Here is a 16,075-nt window from a genome sequence, read left to right on the forward strand (position 1 = left end):
AAAGAAAGAAAGAAAGAAAGAAAGAAAGAAAGAAAGAAAGAAAGAAAAAGGAGACACAGAAGCAAGTAAGAGACTGAGTCATGTAGGCATTACGTAGAAGAGGTATCCAAGAGAGGGAAGAACATGTAAAAACCCCTGAGGCAAAAGTATATCTGGCTTAGTTCCAGAGGAGCAAGGGTATGGCTGAAATAGCAAAAGCAAAGATAAGGAGCATAGAGAATAAGGTCAGAGATATAAAGAGGTCAGGTTACACAAGGGTTTGTGGAGCATTCTATAAACTTTAAACTTTACTCTTAGTGACACAGAAAGCCACTGAAAGTTTTAGGCAGAAAAATGAAACAACCTAATATGTGTTTTTAAACCACTGATGCATTGTGAACAAACTGGAGAGTTAGTACAAGGCCTGAAGCATGTAGACAAGTTAGACTTCTATAATACTGTAGACTAAGATGGTGATGGCTGGAGGTCATGGCAGTGAAAACGAAGAGAAAAACTTCAGTTCTGGATAGATTTTAAATGTAGAGCCAAGATGATTTGCTAATAGTAGTACATGAAGTTTGAAGAGCCATGTTTTTCCCCCAAGATCTTTTACCTGAGCAAGGATGGAATTGTCATCAGCTGAGACTAGGCGACTGTGTAAGAAGCAAGTTCGGTAGGTAAGATGAGGAAATTGATTATAGACATATTATGGTTGAAATGCCTATTAGATGATTAGAGACATAAACAAATAACTATATGAAACATGTTAATGGGAAAAAGCTGGTCTAGGAAAACAAATTTGGGAGTTTACATGTCATATATACTATACAGTTGGTATATAAAGTCTGAAGACTGAATGAAATCATCTAGAGAAAAAAAAAACAATTGTATATAATATATAAAATCTGAAGACTAAACCCTGGGACATTTCAAAGCTCAAAAGCCAAGCTATGAGGAACCAGCAAAGACTTAAAAGGTACAGACGGTATAGTAGAAGAAAAATTAGAAGAGTAGGTATCCTGGCAGCCAAGTCAAAATAATGAGTTTTTGAGGAAGATGCTTAGAAATCTCAATAAAAGCACAATTCCATATGCGTTTCAAAGGGAGGGTAATAATTGGAGTACTTTCAAAAGAAAATAGTGGGAAGGTGTCTGGCTGGCTCAATTGGTAGAACATGTGACTCTCAGTCTCGGGATTATGATTTTGAGCCCCATGTTGGGAGTAGAGTTTACTTAAAAAACAAAACAAAACAAAACAAAGAAAAAAAAAAAGGAAAATGTCATTGGCATTGGAATGGTTTTGGACGTCCCCATTAAACAGTCATAGTAACTAGAGTAGCAAGACTAAAGATCCACAGACAATGTTTACAGTAAAACCTAGTAATAAATTCATTTGGAGAAAATCAAATAAAAAATAGAAATAATCCATATTATCACACCTTAGAAATAACTACTGCACAATATGCTTATTTCCTCTCTCCTTTCAAAATAAATAAACTCAACAATGTAGAGATTCATCATTTCACTTTTAAAATTTAACTTTTAAATAAAATAAGATTTATTCTGAATATGGCATGCTGTAGGAATATAACGACTGGAATAATACAATATATTAAGTAAAAATGCTGACTGCAAAACACTGCAATCTTTATTTAGTAAACAACAAATATATATATAAGCTTTAAGAAGTACACTTGATGGGGCACCTGGGTGGCTCTGTTGGTTAAGCATCTGCCTTTGGCTCAGGTCATGATCCCGGGGTCCTGGGATCTAGCCCCGCATCAGGCTCGCTGCTCGGCAGGAAGCCTGCTTCTCCCTCTTCCACTCCCCCTGCTTGTGTTCCTGCTCTCGCTATCTCTCTGTCAAAAAAAAAAAAAAAAAAAAAGTCTTTAAAAAAAAGTACACTTGCTGTGATGAGCACCAGGTGTTATATGGAAGTGCTGAATCACTATATTGTGCACCTGAAACTCATATTACACTGTATGTTAACTGGAATTAAAATTAACACTTTAAAAAAAATAAAAATATATTTATAAACTGAAAATATAGTTAAAAAGCTCAAATATCAGTAATACACTAAAAATATAAATAGATGGATATATGGATGGGGCTGGTGATGCAGAAAGGAATGTTAAAGCAGTTGGCTCGGAATGAGAGGATAGTGAGTAAATGTATTTTAATCTTGTTTACTTTTCTACATTTTCCAAATTTTCTATTATAAATATAGTTTTTTTCTAATTTAAAAAAAAGAATGTTAGAGGATTCCCATTGCTCTAAAATAAACTATCACTTTTTTCTCATGAGACCTACCCTCCAGGCTCCTTTCACACAACTTTGCTTTCTTGGCCCTCGAACACTGTCTGTGCTCCGGCTTTAATGAACTATTTTTAACTTCCTGAACCAAGGATGCTGCTTCATGCCCCTGTGCCACTGCAGATACTAGTCTATCAGAAATGCCCCTCTGCCCCTCATTTACCTGGTGAAATCACTTGGCGAGTCACTTTTCAAGACTCCTCTCAAATATGTCTTCCTCTGAGAAACATTCCAAGACAGAACTCTGACAATGGTTTTTTCCTCTCTCCTTTGACTTGTTTCTTACTGTTCTAGAATTGAAACAGCCCATTTCTACCCACTTCATGCCGCCTGCATGTGTCAGTCAAATTGGGAACATGAAAGAAGAGGAAAAAGCCCTCTTCATCAGGTTCATTGGGAAAAGTTGTTAGTGGTATCCATCATTACCCTCCTTTATTTCCTTTTCCTCGACTCTTCTCCTTGGAACGCATATGGCTGGCCAACACATAGAGACCTTTTTAAAACCATGATTTGAGTTTACTTGGTCTCTGCCAAAAGAATTAATTCCCACAAATTTCAAAAGTTAAGAGGCTAAGACTTAACATTACTTTCTTTACAAACTGCCAGGTACTATGGCAGTCTGGTTTCCTGACCAATTCTCATACCAGAAGCAAGAGGAGATTCACAAAAGTCAAGCTCCACCAAACTTGTTGTATCAAAAGTGGGATTTTACTCTCCTTTGGCTTATTAATGCCCAGGATGTCTCCTAAGAAGTATTTAATTTTATTTGTCCTACTCTTTTAGCTTGCTTTCAGAATCAGTATTTAGGTACATGTTCAGAGAAAACATTCTTGAGTTCGATTCTGACTCATTCACATTTAGGAGGTGGTTTTGCTGTTTTCTTATCATAGTATTTGCTCTGCAGTAATAAAGAGAGAGATAGATGAAGAAGAAAAAAGAAAATAAAAGCTTGCACTTGCTCTGCTTTCTCATGCCCCAAGGCCAGAGAAGCATAAACAAAACATAAAGGAGATGCCCTATATATGTACATATACTTCTATGATAGCAGTTACCATTTTGCATTTTTGTAATTTATCTAATACATTTCTCCACTCCTGAGCTGAGATGCTTAGCACAGGCACTGTGTCTTACTCATTTCTCTATTCTTAGTACCTAGAAAACTATTGTCATTAAGGAAGTGTTTAATAAAAAAAAATTTAATAAGTAAATGAATACATGGATGAATATTGGAATATTAAGGGGTAGCTCCTATCTTTAGTGTAGCTAAAAGTGTAGCTCAAAATTATAGGACCTAAAACAAATGTACAAATAACTATAAGGCAAAGAAAAAAAAAATGATCAATACCTACAGATAAAAGTACAGATTTATCTCACAAATTATTTTACTATATATTACCCTGATATTACAAGACAGACATCTTGATCTAAACCAAATCTCTATCATCCTGTTGTTAAGTGGTAATACAATAACACACATGAGATAGGAGATACAAGTGTAGAAAAGTAGGGATAGCCAGACCAAAAAAAAAAAAAAAAAAAACGGAGGTGGGGCATTGAAAAGTGAGAGATATGAGTTATTATTGAGGGTATATATTGGCACAGGCATTCTGGAAGTAACTGACAGTACTTAGAAAATTACGTATAAGTACGCCCTTTGACCCAGGGATCCTGGTTCTGGATGCATGTCTCAGAGAAATTCTCACATGGCCTGTATGAGAGCAAGAGAGCAGATATTTACTGTGGCTTTCTTTGTAAGGGCAAGAAACCATAAGCAACTCAAAGACTGGGTGAGTAAAATGCAGTGTACACATACTCGTGAAATATTACACACCAATTAGAAATAGTGAGATGTGCACGTAAAAAAATAGATGGTTCTTGGGGCACCTGGGTGGCTCAGTGGGTTAAGCATCTAACTCTTGATTTCAGCTCAGGTCATGATCTCAGGGTTGTACAATCGAGCCCCACTCAGAAGAGGGAGAGAGAGCCTGCTTAAGATTCTCTCTCTCCCTCTCCCTCTGCCCTTCCCCTAACTCTGCCCCCACCAGAGAAAAGACAGTTCCTAAAGGCAGCATTGAATTAAATAAAAAATAAAAAACAAACCAAAACATATACCTCAATACCATATATGAAAATTTAAAACACATACACATTAGTGCTACATATTTTATAAGGTTATATGAATATTTAAAGACATATCAAACACAATAGAATGGGGTTCAATTGATGGGAATGAAAGTAGAGCTCAGGAGTCAAGGGAAAATAGAACAAGTGCAGACAATAATGAGCAGTGTAAGTAACTCAATTTCTTGTGTATGAGAGATATTGGTTTTATAAGTGAGGAGAAGTAGCACAAGAAAATTTTAATAGACAATTTACAAATAAAATTTGAACAACCAAATGATATTTAAAATTATTGCAAATTTGAGATGAATTTTTTAAAATATACTTGTTTATGAAAATTTAACTTTACCTAACCATTCCTATAATCAGGTTAAAGAGACCTTTAGGATATTTACATTTCCTCAGGTTTTATATTTTATGGTTTTGTGAAATCCCAACTATTGTTTGTTAAGCACTATTGATGCTGTGATAATGAATCAAATGCACGAGTAATATTTTAAAAGAGATCCAAAAATGGAAAATAGTGTGAAATTCTAAGATACTATTTTATGGAAGTCATGTCTTGACAATTTACAAATCTATATTGACAAAAGAAATAGACTATCTGTTGGGGAGAACATAAATGTGATAAAAAATCATAATATAGACTAAATGTACAGCAAACAGCCTATATGGAGATACCAACAACTCAAAATGTATAATTACTCAGGGTGTTGATATTTCACTACTTTAAAAAAGTTCTGGGCAAAGTAATATAGGATTATAGAAGAGATTAAACAGGAAAAATGCATATAACTAATTCCTAAGCACCTACTTATGATCAACAAGGGGATCTTTGTATGATTGAGTGATAAAATATTAAGTGTCTATAGACTACGATGGAAAGAATATTGATTCAAAGAAGGTGCCTCAGTTATCTATGCAGCTCACTGACTCTGGGATTCTGGACATTTTATACATGTGATAATAGAGTTCTTATGATTAAATAAGTTAATATACATAAAGAGCTTAGAATCCCTGGTACAAAGTAACACTATAGATGGTCATTATTCTATGAGCCTTTGTTTCCTCCTTTTTATTTTTATTTTTTTTTTTAAGATTTTATTTATTTGACAGAGAGAGACACAGCTAGAGAGGGAACACAAGCAGGGGGAGCTGGAGAGGGAGAAGCAGGCTTCCTGTGGAGCAGGGAGCCCGATGCGGGGCTCGATCCCAGGACCCTGGGACCATGACCTGAGCCGAAGGCAGGAGCTTAACGACTGAGCCACCCAGGCGCCCCTGTTTCCTCCTTTTTAATATGGGGATGATACCTTGTCAACCTTTTTTCTCAACTTTAGAATAGAATAATAATATCTAACTCACAAGATTGCCAGGAGACTAAAAATGTTTATTTAGGGTGGTCTGGGATGACTTCGTTAAGAGGATGATGTTTCAGCAGATATCCAAAAGTAGAGAAGAAAGCAGACCTGCCAATATCTTGCAGAATAATAGTGAAGATGGGAGGAGCCTCAAGTATATTAGTCCTGAAGCAGGAGTTTTCATGGCGTGTTACAGTGACAGCAAGGAGACCAGTGTCGCTACCGCAGAGAGTAAAGAGGAAATAGGATGAAATCACAAATGTTGGGCATCAGAAACTATAAGGCTTGATAGATCATTTCTCTGTCTGAGAAAGACAGAAAGCCCTTAGAGGGTTTTGAATAGAGCAGTGACATGACTTACTTGACTTTCAAAAGATGAACTCTGATGTCCATTTTGAGAATAAACCAAAAGGGGCCAAGCACTGAATTAGGGAAAATCATTAGTAGACTCAGTAATCAGCAAGAGATGAGGATAAAGATGGAGAGAAGCAGAGGGATTTTTTTTTTTTTTCAGTGCACTGTGGAAAAAGCAAGAGGACAGCTTCATTTTAAAAATGTGGAGTTGAGGAAATAATTCAGGCTGTAGAAATAAGTATAAGAATCAAAATTGGTCAGGAAATCTGAGACCTGAGCATTGTGTTGTGTATAGCAATATGAATATCTTTGGAGACGCCTGACAAGAGAGAGTTTCAAGCAGCATGATGGGGTAACTGCTAATTAGACTCAATTAAGAATGGGAACAGGGGAATTAAAGAGAAATAGTACAGATAAATGTTTGAGGAGATTTGCCATAAGGAAAAGAGGTGGGTGTAGTAACAGTAAGAAAATAGAGGGTCAAGAAAAAGTGGGGTGCCTGGGTGGCTCAGTGCTTAAGCATCTGCCTTTGGCTCAGGGTCTTGGGATCGAGCCCTGCATCAAGCTCCCTGTTCGGTGGGAAGCCTGCTTCTCCCTCTCCCTCCTCCCACTCCCCCTGCTTGTGTTCCCTCTCTCGCTGTGTCTCTCTCTGTCAAATAAATAAAATCTTTAAAAAAAAAAAAAGAAAAAGTGTTTAATATTGATATATTTTTCCACATTGACAAGAATTTCTCAATAGGGAAAATTTGATCATCCTAAAGAGTTTCCCATCCTAAAGAATTTCTGGCACTATAGTCATGGATAGGCAAGGAGGGCTGAAATGAAGTGCAATAGTGGAGAAGTTAGTCTAGAAAAGCATTACAGCTAGCTTAGAGTTACAGGATGGAAGGCAGAGTGGGTGGCACACATGGGCGATCACAGCTTGAGAAAAGCCTTTTTGATTGCAAATCAATTTTCCTAGAGGAATAGGAAGCAAGGTAATCACCTATGAGTGAGTTTGGTGTTGCAGAAGAGATTTAAGGAGAGAGGAGAAATTTTAAAATACGAATGAAAACTTGTTGGAAAATTAATGGACAAGGGAAACATATATGTAGAAGTCATGAATTTTTAAAGCATGCTAGGCTGTTTTTTTCCTAGCCATATTCATTTGCAAAGGCAGAGTTGAATTCAGCCACATTGGAAGTTTTTCCAGGAGAGCATCAAAAAACCAAAAGGGACAAAGGAATTAAAAGAATTTGCAAAGAAGTGATCATAATAATGACTTTAGGATCTAGAGAGATAAGAAAGTGAGAACATGAAGGAGCCGAGGGTTAGTGAGAAGTTGGATAATAGATTGTAAGTCCCAATGAAGTTGAAGAATAATATGAATTGGGATATTATATGGAGTTGGCTAGAAAGACAGAAGCTAAGAGTTAGAGGGGCAGATGTTCAGAATTGAAATTCTGGGTGATCATAAAAAAAACTCGTATATAATAATGTGAGTGAATGGCTGAGATAGAGTGGGGGACAAGACAACCTTGGCGAGAAAAAGTCCAGTAACAGAAAGGCTAGAATATTCAAAGTGCCCTCAGCATAGGTATTAAAACTGCCAAGAATTAGGACACCCCTAATGCGGAAGTGACAAGAAATGAAGTCTTCAAAAAATAAAGGAAGTGACCAGAATGTGGCATTCGTGTTACGTTAGATTATGTTACAGGAATTTTTTTTTTTTTTTTCAACTCACACGGTCACTGACATGGTACGTATGTGGCTGGTGGAGGAGAGGTGAAGGGCACCCTGTTCCACACCGTCATTCAGGCAGTCAGGCAGCCTGAGGCTCTCCATGTTGAGGCTGCAGCACAAAGAGCACAGCGTTCTAAGTTTGCACTAAAGGGGAGAAGGGGAGAAAGAAAACTGAAGGAGTCCTCAACGGAGCTCACTCCTCTTTGGCATAATCCCTAGGCCAGGACTAGTCACATGGCCTTGCCTAACTGAAAAGGGATAAGAAAAGTATGGGAACACACAGCTACTTCGTGAGCAACAAATGTCTGTCACCTGGTGTATGAAGATGACGGGTATAATGACAGGTGGTAGATGGTTTATTTCTGCCAAAGTAATCTTTCTAACATGCAAATCTCACTACATATCCTTGGCCTACTGAGACTCCTCCCATGAGTAGATTTCACTCTATGTAAATTTTACCTCAATTTAAGGAGGGGTAGGAAACCCCTCCTAGTGGCTTCTTCTAAATTTTTGGATAAATTTCGAATCTTGGCAAATAGGACCTTTTGTGATCTGGCCCTTGTCTACTTCTCCAGTTCCTGTTCTCTCTCTGCTTCACTACGTAGTACTTGGAACGTCCTTGCCTCATTTACATTTAACTATCTTCTACTGCCTCAAAAATTCAATGTACTATAAGTTTCTGGAGAAACTTCCCTTCCCCCCTCCCACATGTCCCTCTGTTGGAAATTCTAGGGAACTCCAATCCTTTACAGCACTGTCCCAGGCCACTGTTGATTCAGCTCTCTCTGCCTCCTGCCGACACCCTCAAGGGCAAGACCATGTATAATTGGACTTTGTATACTCCATGATTAAAAGTTACTGGTACACAAAGCAGGCAGTTAATAAACATTTGTTGAATGAATGAATGAATGAATGAATGAATGAATGAATGAATATGTATGTGTCTTTGTTTTGGCTTTATTTACTCCTGTGGCTTTTCATGAAATGAAGATTTTTTTTTTTTTAATCTGTTTTCCTTTTTAAAAAAACAGCATGGGTTGTTGTATCAAATGTTATCTTTTATTCCTCAGCATGTCCATCTCTCTGAGCAACCATTTGTCTTTTTGTAGAGCTTAATCTGTCTTTGAATAATTAGTATTTAAACCATTAAAGTCCTTCTCTTGGCAAATTACCATGATAATAAAACTACAAAAAATGTCTTTGTTTTTCTGTGCCTTAATAAAACACAATTAAAATTTAATAAAAGCTCCGGATTTCCATTTACCCAATTCTGCACATCCGGAGAGAGGTAACAGAGGTGTTACAACCAGACCAATTAAATAGCCAGTTGTGGTTAAACTCTAATTCACAGAAAGGTGAGTGTAATTCCTTACTTAACATTCCAGAGTGGCTCATGGCTTTTTTGAACAGAACGTTCGTTTTTATTCAGTCCTGTCCAGATTTCAGTATGTTGAAGAGCTAAGAGTTCTTAGTTTATTATATTTGTGAATATTATAATGATATTTCTATCATGTTTTCTTGGTCATCCATTCTCTTACAACAGATTGGTATCTAAATACCATCGTTTTAAAGTGCATTTCCCTTTAGATCATTTACCACACTGTCATCACAGAAAAGAAAAAGAGAAAATCAGAAGTGAAATATATACTTTTAAATGGCTGAAGGTCATTTTAAAAATACAAGCAGCAGCAATATTTTCCGAATATCTAAAATATCCACCAAGGATTCTTGCAGAAGTATGCAAACATTTTCCCTTTTATAAGATTTCAAAAATATATTTTGAAACATCAGTGAAAATGGAATTAACATATGCTATCTGCATTTTGGCATCCCCCCAAAATAATATTGAGGCCCTCTCTCTTCATTTTATTGAGGACAATCATAGGATACTTAGTTTCTGATATAAGTCTCATGCACTAATAGTTGCTACCAGAAACATATATATTCACATAAGTCTGAATGTTTGCTTAGTGTATCAATCTGGCGAGACGGTCGTTTTAGAAACCCCGCTGGAAAGTGGACAGAGGAAAGTAGAGAATGGGAGACTATCTCCCTCCTTTATCTCCGTTAGCTGGTGGTTCCTGAGAGAGGGCGAAGTACCTACCACACATACTTGTTTTGTGGTTTGTTTTGATTAAGTATCAAATAGAACTTACCGTTGCTTAATAAGATATTTAAAGTTCCAACATGAAAGATATGCTTCATATTTCAAGCCCAATAAATCACAGTTACAGCTTTCAATTGAGGCATTTGTCTGGCAAACTTAGAAAAGCCAGCAGAAACCTAATAGTAGTTGTTGGGTTTGTTTTTTTTGTTGTTGTTTTTTTTTTAATAAAACTATCTGTGGCCAGGAAAAACAAAACTGGTGTTTTCAAAATGTAATCTTCATAGAATTACAGTGATAATCAATAGAGTAGATTTTTTTAATTTGAGAGTCATACATATTTGAAGGGTTCTATAGTCAAACCTCACACTTTTTTTTTTTTTTTTGGTAGTGTTGTCACCAATGTTCTTATTCCCTGAAAAGACTAGAGCTCGAAATGTTTTTAAAAAGTAACTACAGGGCATGGAACATGTGTTGTTGTTGTTTTAATCTCTGTTTGTTAATGCTATGAATTTTATTTCTTTTAAGTGCTGATATTATTTAAGAGGTATTGTTGACAGATTAATACATTGGAAGAAAATTACAGATTATTTAGAAACTAATGAAAACATCGCCATGCCTTAAATAGCCAATAAAGTAATTAAAACTGTTTCACTCACTTTCGTTTGTTATTTTTTAATGTGCCATTGAAACTTTTAATGTTAATTCCAGAGAAAGGAAAATATTATGACATGCATTTTACTGCCTTTCCATCTGACTAAAATTATGTTAGAACTGGTTTAACTATACCATCTAAATAATACCAGCTTGAGTCTCTCTCAGGCATTTGTATGAAGTTCTGAGTGCTTCATTTTTTTATTTACATATACTGAAATTGCACTTTGGCTGTGTTTTCATGTACACCTAACATTTTAACTACATTATCTGCATTCCTCAGTTAAGATGTCAGTTCACTCAAAATGGTTTAACCTCTATTCTTTTAGACCCAGGATTCCTATTTGGGAGGGAGTCGGAAAAGTAACGGAATGCCTACATTTTCAGGATCATTTGAATGGACACTGTTGCATAGTGAAATAATCTATACTTCCTTTACCCATTAGCTTCTAAATTGTCATTATACACCTTTTTGACATTTTCCAATACAACAGTTTCAAGATGAGACAGATTTCTTTGCTTGCATTTTGTAGGAGTTAGGCAACTTGAAATTTTCCAACTGGCTATTTTTTACTGCAATCTGGTTGTTCTCAGTCTTGGCTGGGGAGCTTTGAAAGCAAACTGAAACCCAGGCCTCACCCCACACCAAATGAATCAGAGCATCTGTGGGTGGGGACAAAGGAGAGGTACTAAACAAGGCAAGGAGTGTTTAATGTGTCACGATCTAGAGAACCAAAGTTCTATAACCTCTGTGATATTTTCTTGGAAGTAGCAGCTCTATCCACACATTTGCATGAATAGTTCCTGATAACTATTTCAGTTTTCAGGAAGAGAACTAAGCCATCTCTACCACAGATCAATGTGAACAAAACAATCATGTACAAAATACAATAACCACAACAAACTGGGTTATTTTGTTAAAAAGGAAAAGATTTCAAGCAAGCATATTATGCCTAGTGTCCTTTTGCAAATTCATTGCTCTAATCTGCAGTTTAAGAGATATCTATAATTCCATTAAATGTCTTATCTGTAGGGAATTTACTCTATAGTTGAGGAGAAAAGCTATATTGACCATTTTGGGTGCCCTGATCAGATCTCCAACAGTTCTTACTGTTTCTGCACGACTTTGTGGGTCATGCTTCCAACCTAGGACAACATTCTCCGGAGGACAGACTGTGGACCTCCTGGTTGTTCCTGAGATTTTATACCACCACCATCTCCCCCTGCCCTCCTTTCCACAGCCCATAGATAGACTAGAACAGCATACAGAAGTCCAGCTCTAAAAAAACATTAAGTACAACAATCTTGGGAGAGCATTTTATACTCCAGAACTCTCCATGGAATCAGGCTGAGGCTCAACTTCACCTGATCATACCTTGCTTACCTTCTTCCCTTTCCTGTCCTGCCTGCTTGCAACCATAATCACTTGCAGAGGAATGGTCTCAGGCTTGCCTTCTAGCAACACTGTAAGACTATCTCACATAGACAAATACAGAACACGTAAAGAACACAATAATGAGACTGATAATGACAGATGACATAAAGTGAATACCTACATTGTACCAAGCACCATGCAAACGACTCTAATCAATTATCAATTACCTTAATACTTACAATAGCTATTATTATCACTGCTTCCTCCCCCCAGTTTATAGATCCAGAAGCAGAAGTTTTGAGTGGGCAAGTGATTTCCCCAAGGCTCCCAGCTAGCCAAAGGACCCAAGCCTACAGTTTTAACGTCTCTATAAATTCAGCGCTTAAACACTAATCAAAATAGATGCATATAGCAGAGAGATCAATGGAAATCCTAGGTATAAAGGGCAGAGGTTGGGATCAACAGACCTACACTCTTGCCATGGAGCAGACAGTTATGAGTTGTGCTGCTCAGCTAAACTACTTAGGTCCACAACTACAATTATCTCTGTCTTGTCAGATTTTCAAAAATTCAATGAAGCTCTTATTTAAAGCTCTTAACATAGGTGTCACTGAAAATAAGAAAATAATAATAGTTACAAAATTCCATCCATTTCTTGGAGTCATAGAGAAACTTAAAATTTCAGTTATGTGGCCAAAGTAGTTAGATATATAATGTTTCTTGGGAAACTGAAGTTTCTAATCCAGAGATTTGGCTTATTCATCTATCTATCTATCTATCTATATATATATATATATATATATACACACACACATATATATATACACACACACATACATATATATAACTTTACACACACACACACACACACACACCAATATGGTTATGGCTAGAATTACATAAATTAATGGATACTTAGTTCGCACAGGTCCTGGGGCATAGCAAACACTAAATGATATAATTTACTTTGCTAAAAATGGCTTTATTCATACTGACATAAATGATTGCAAAAAACAAAGTGGAATAAATAAGTCTTTTGTACAGAAGAATTGCAAAGAAGTTACACAGATACTCCTCTCTCAAGGAGTTTTCACCTATTAAATGTTGGTTGCACTTAAGGACTTGCTTCCAAAGAATACAGTATAGAAAGAAGGGGGAAGTAGCTTTATAGTGGAGAAAACTGGCAAACACTCACCAGTGTGTTGACAGTGGAGAAACCTTGCAAACACTACGTCAAGGCACATGATTAAGGTTAACATTATCAATGATAACATACGTTGATAGTCTATAACCTTGATGTGATAAGAATAGCACTTCTGGAGTTTTTCCCCCCAAAATCCATAACCTTAGCCTAACTATGAGATAAACATCAAAATACCTGAACAGTATTCTGAAAATGCCTAGGTCTTTAAAAACAAAGAAAGTCTGAGAGTCACAATCCAGAAGAGCCTAAGGAGACATGACATCTAAATGTAATGTGATCTCCTAGATGGGATATTGGAACAGAAAAAGGAAATGAGGTAAACACCAAGGAAATCTTAAGAAAATATAGACTTTAGTTAATAATAATATATCAGTGCCAGCCCATTAGTTCTAACACATGCACTGCACTAAAGTAAGATGTTAATAACAGGCAAACTTGCCTGTGGAGCAAATAGAAACTATCTTTGCAACTTTTCTGCAGATATAAAACTATTCTAAAATAAAAGGTTATTTCTTTAAATAAAAGACTTCATGGAAGAGATTTAAAATATAGACAGAATTTTCCAGAAGGAAGTCACTGGCAACCATGGAAATGTAAAAGGCACTTAATGTCATACATACAACATAACATTCAGCCTTAAAAAAAAGAGAAAATTTGACCCATGGTATAACATAGAAAAATCTAGAAGATATGCTTGGTGAAGTAGGCCAGTCAAAAAAAAAAAAAAAATCGTTCCTAAAGTAATTAAATCCATTGAGACAGAAAGTCAGAAGTTGTTGACAGGAGTGAAGGAGGGAGAATGGGGAGTTCCTGTTTAATGGTTACGAAATTTCAGCTGGGGAAGATGTTGAAGTTCGGGAGATGGGTGGTGATAGTCCCACAACACTGTGAATGTACTCACTACCATAGAACTGTACATTTAAAAGTGGTGAAGATGGTAAATCTCATGTTACATAGGTGTTTGTTTTTTGTTTGTTTTGTTTGTTTTTAAGCAGGCTCCACTCCCAGCGTGGAGCCCAACACAGGGCTTAAATTCCCAACCCTGAGATTAAGACCTGAGCTGAGATCAAGACCTGAGCTGAGATCAAGAGACAGATGCTTAACCCACTGAGCCACCCAGGCGCCCCATATATGTTTTAAAACAATAGAACAGGTGCCTAATGTCAAAATCAGTTCATACGTATGTAGGACTGTAAGTTCTCTGAAAGGAGGTATCATACATTTTTATTCATTTTATATTCGATATCTCTTAATGCCTACAATGGCACCTGAAATATGTCAGGCATTTCAGGATGAAAACATCAGGAGGTGATACTTAAGATTTAATTAAATATGAGGGAAAGGTGTGATTTCATAGAAAAATTCAGAATTTAATATTATCACCCCTATTTTATGTATCACAATTTTTAATCATTGTAATGGAGACAGGGTTTCACACCTTGGGAAGAGTAGAGTTTTAAGAGGTGTGCGTACTTTTCTTTAAACATTCTACTGGCCAAGATTAAAGGAGCTCTTTTAAAAGTCGCCCTTGAAAATTCTTAAAAGAGAAAACGTGATTTTGGAGATTTAAAATTTATACATTTAATATAAATGTTACCTTAAGCCAAGGCAATTCAACCTTTTGAGTAAATTTGAAATTCTTACATACCCTTGTTACTATATGTTATTTTGAAGTATCCACTATCACTTCTAAAAATCCACAAGTTACATTTCAAGGCCTTTTTAGACGGTGTCTGGCCTCTAGGCCTAGATGCCCATTCTCTATTTGGGCTGCAATATCCCAGGAAAAACCCTCCACCACGCACTCTTTCTGCGCTCTCACTGAACTAAAAATCACAATGGACAATATAGGTTTTTTTCCTACTGGAGCTCTCTGCATTTTTCCAGAGGGTCTTGCCTTATAAAATCAAAGTCATTGGGATACAATCATGCATAACTTTTCTCCTTTTGTGTGAAGTTGTTAAGTCTGCTTTTACAGGTGGTATCCCCAAATGTCAGATATTTAGAGCATGTTTAGAGGTGTTAGTACTTTGACAAGTTGACCTGTAACTTGAGGGTAGCATTTTGCTGGCCAGTATTGAGAATGAATAGATAATATTGGCAATAGATACAGTCAATAACCTCCTGAAATGTTTTGTATTGAATGTTGAAATTTCTTTAAAAACACCTAATGTAATACTTTTAACTGACAATATCTTTAACTGACAAAGTATCATGTGCCAGGCATTATGCTCCTCTTTAAAATTATTATTTGGTTTAATCTCAAAATAACCACATCAATAAAGATTATTATGCCAATTACATGAGGAAACTGAGGGGTTAGTAATTGAAGTTAAATATCTACCTCAAGATTCATGCAATGGGTAGGTCAAGAAGTTTGATTCCATTCCAGTCATTATGCACTTTCCTATTTCAAAGGAAGATGCTAAGCCTGAAGTAAGTCTCTTAGGGTACTTCTTTAATTTAGGTGTATAGTCAACAGTTGAAGTTGTTATTTGACATTTTTAAGCTGTAGACATTTCCACTGTAATATCTATAGTTTACTTCTGAATTGAAATTAGAGGCAGAGATTTGTTTAATGCTAAAAGACCATAACAGCTTAATATTAAGACCTAGTAGGGACACCTATTTCAACATTTTTTTAAACCATATCCTATCCCTAAATATGTCACTTTTTCCCTAAGGAAAAGTCATCCATAAAAATCATGCAAAGGACAAATGAAGGAGTTGGGCCAGTTGCCAGACCGCTTTTTGGTGGAAGGATTTGTATCTGCCAGAATTGCCCTGAAAATGGTATAATGTCACAGGATCATTCTCTGCCTTCTTCCATTTTCTCCTTCCTTCCTTCCTTCCTTCCTTCCTTCCTTCCTTCCTTCCTTCCTTCCTTCCTTC

Source organism: Mirounga leonina, unplaced genomic scaffold (assembly GCF_011800145.1).
Source record: "Mirounga leonina isolate KUSES-001 unplaced genomic scaffold, KU_Mleo_1.0 Mir_169, whole genome shotgun sequence".
NCBI classification, from domain to species: Eukaryota; Metazoa; Chordata; class Mammalia; order Carnivora; family Phocidae; genus Mirounga; species Mirounga leonina.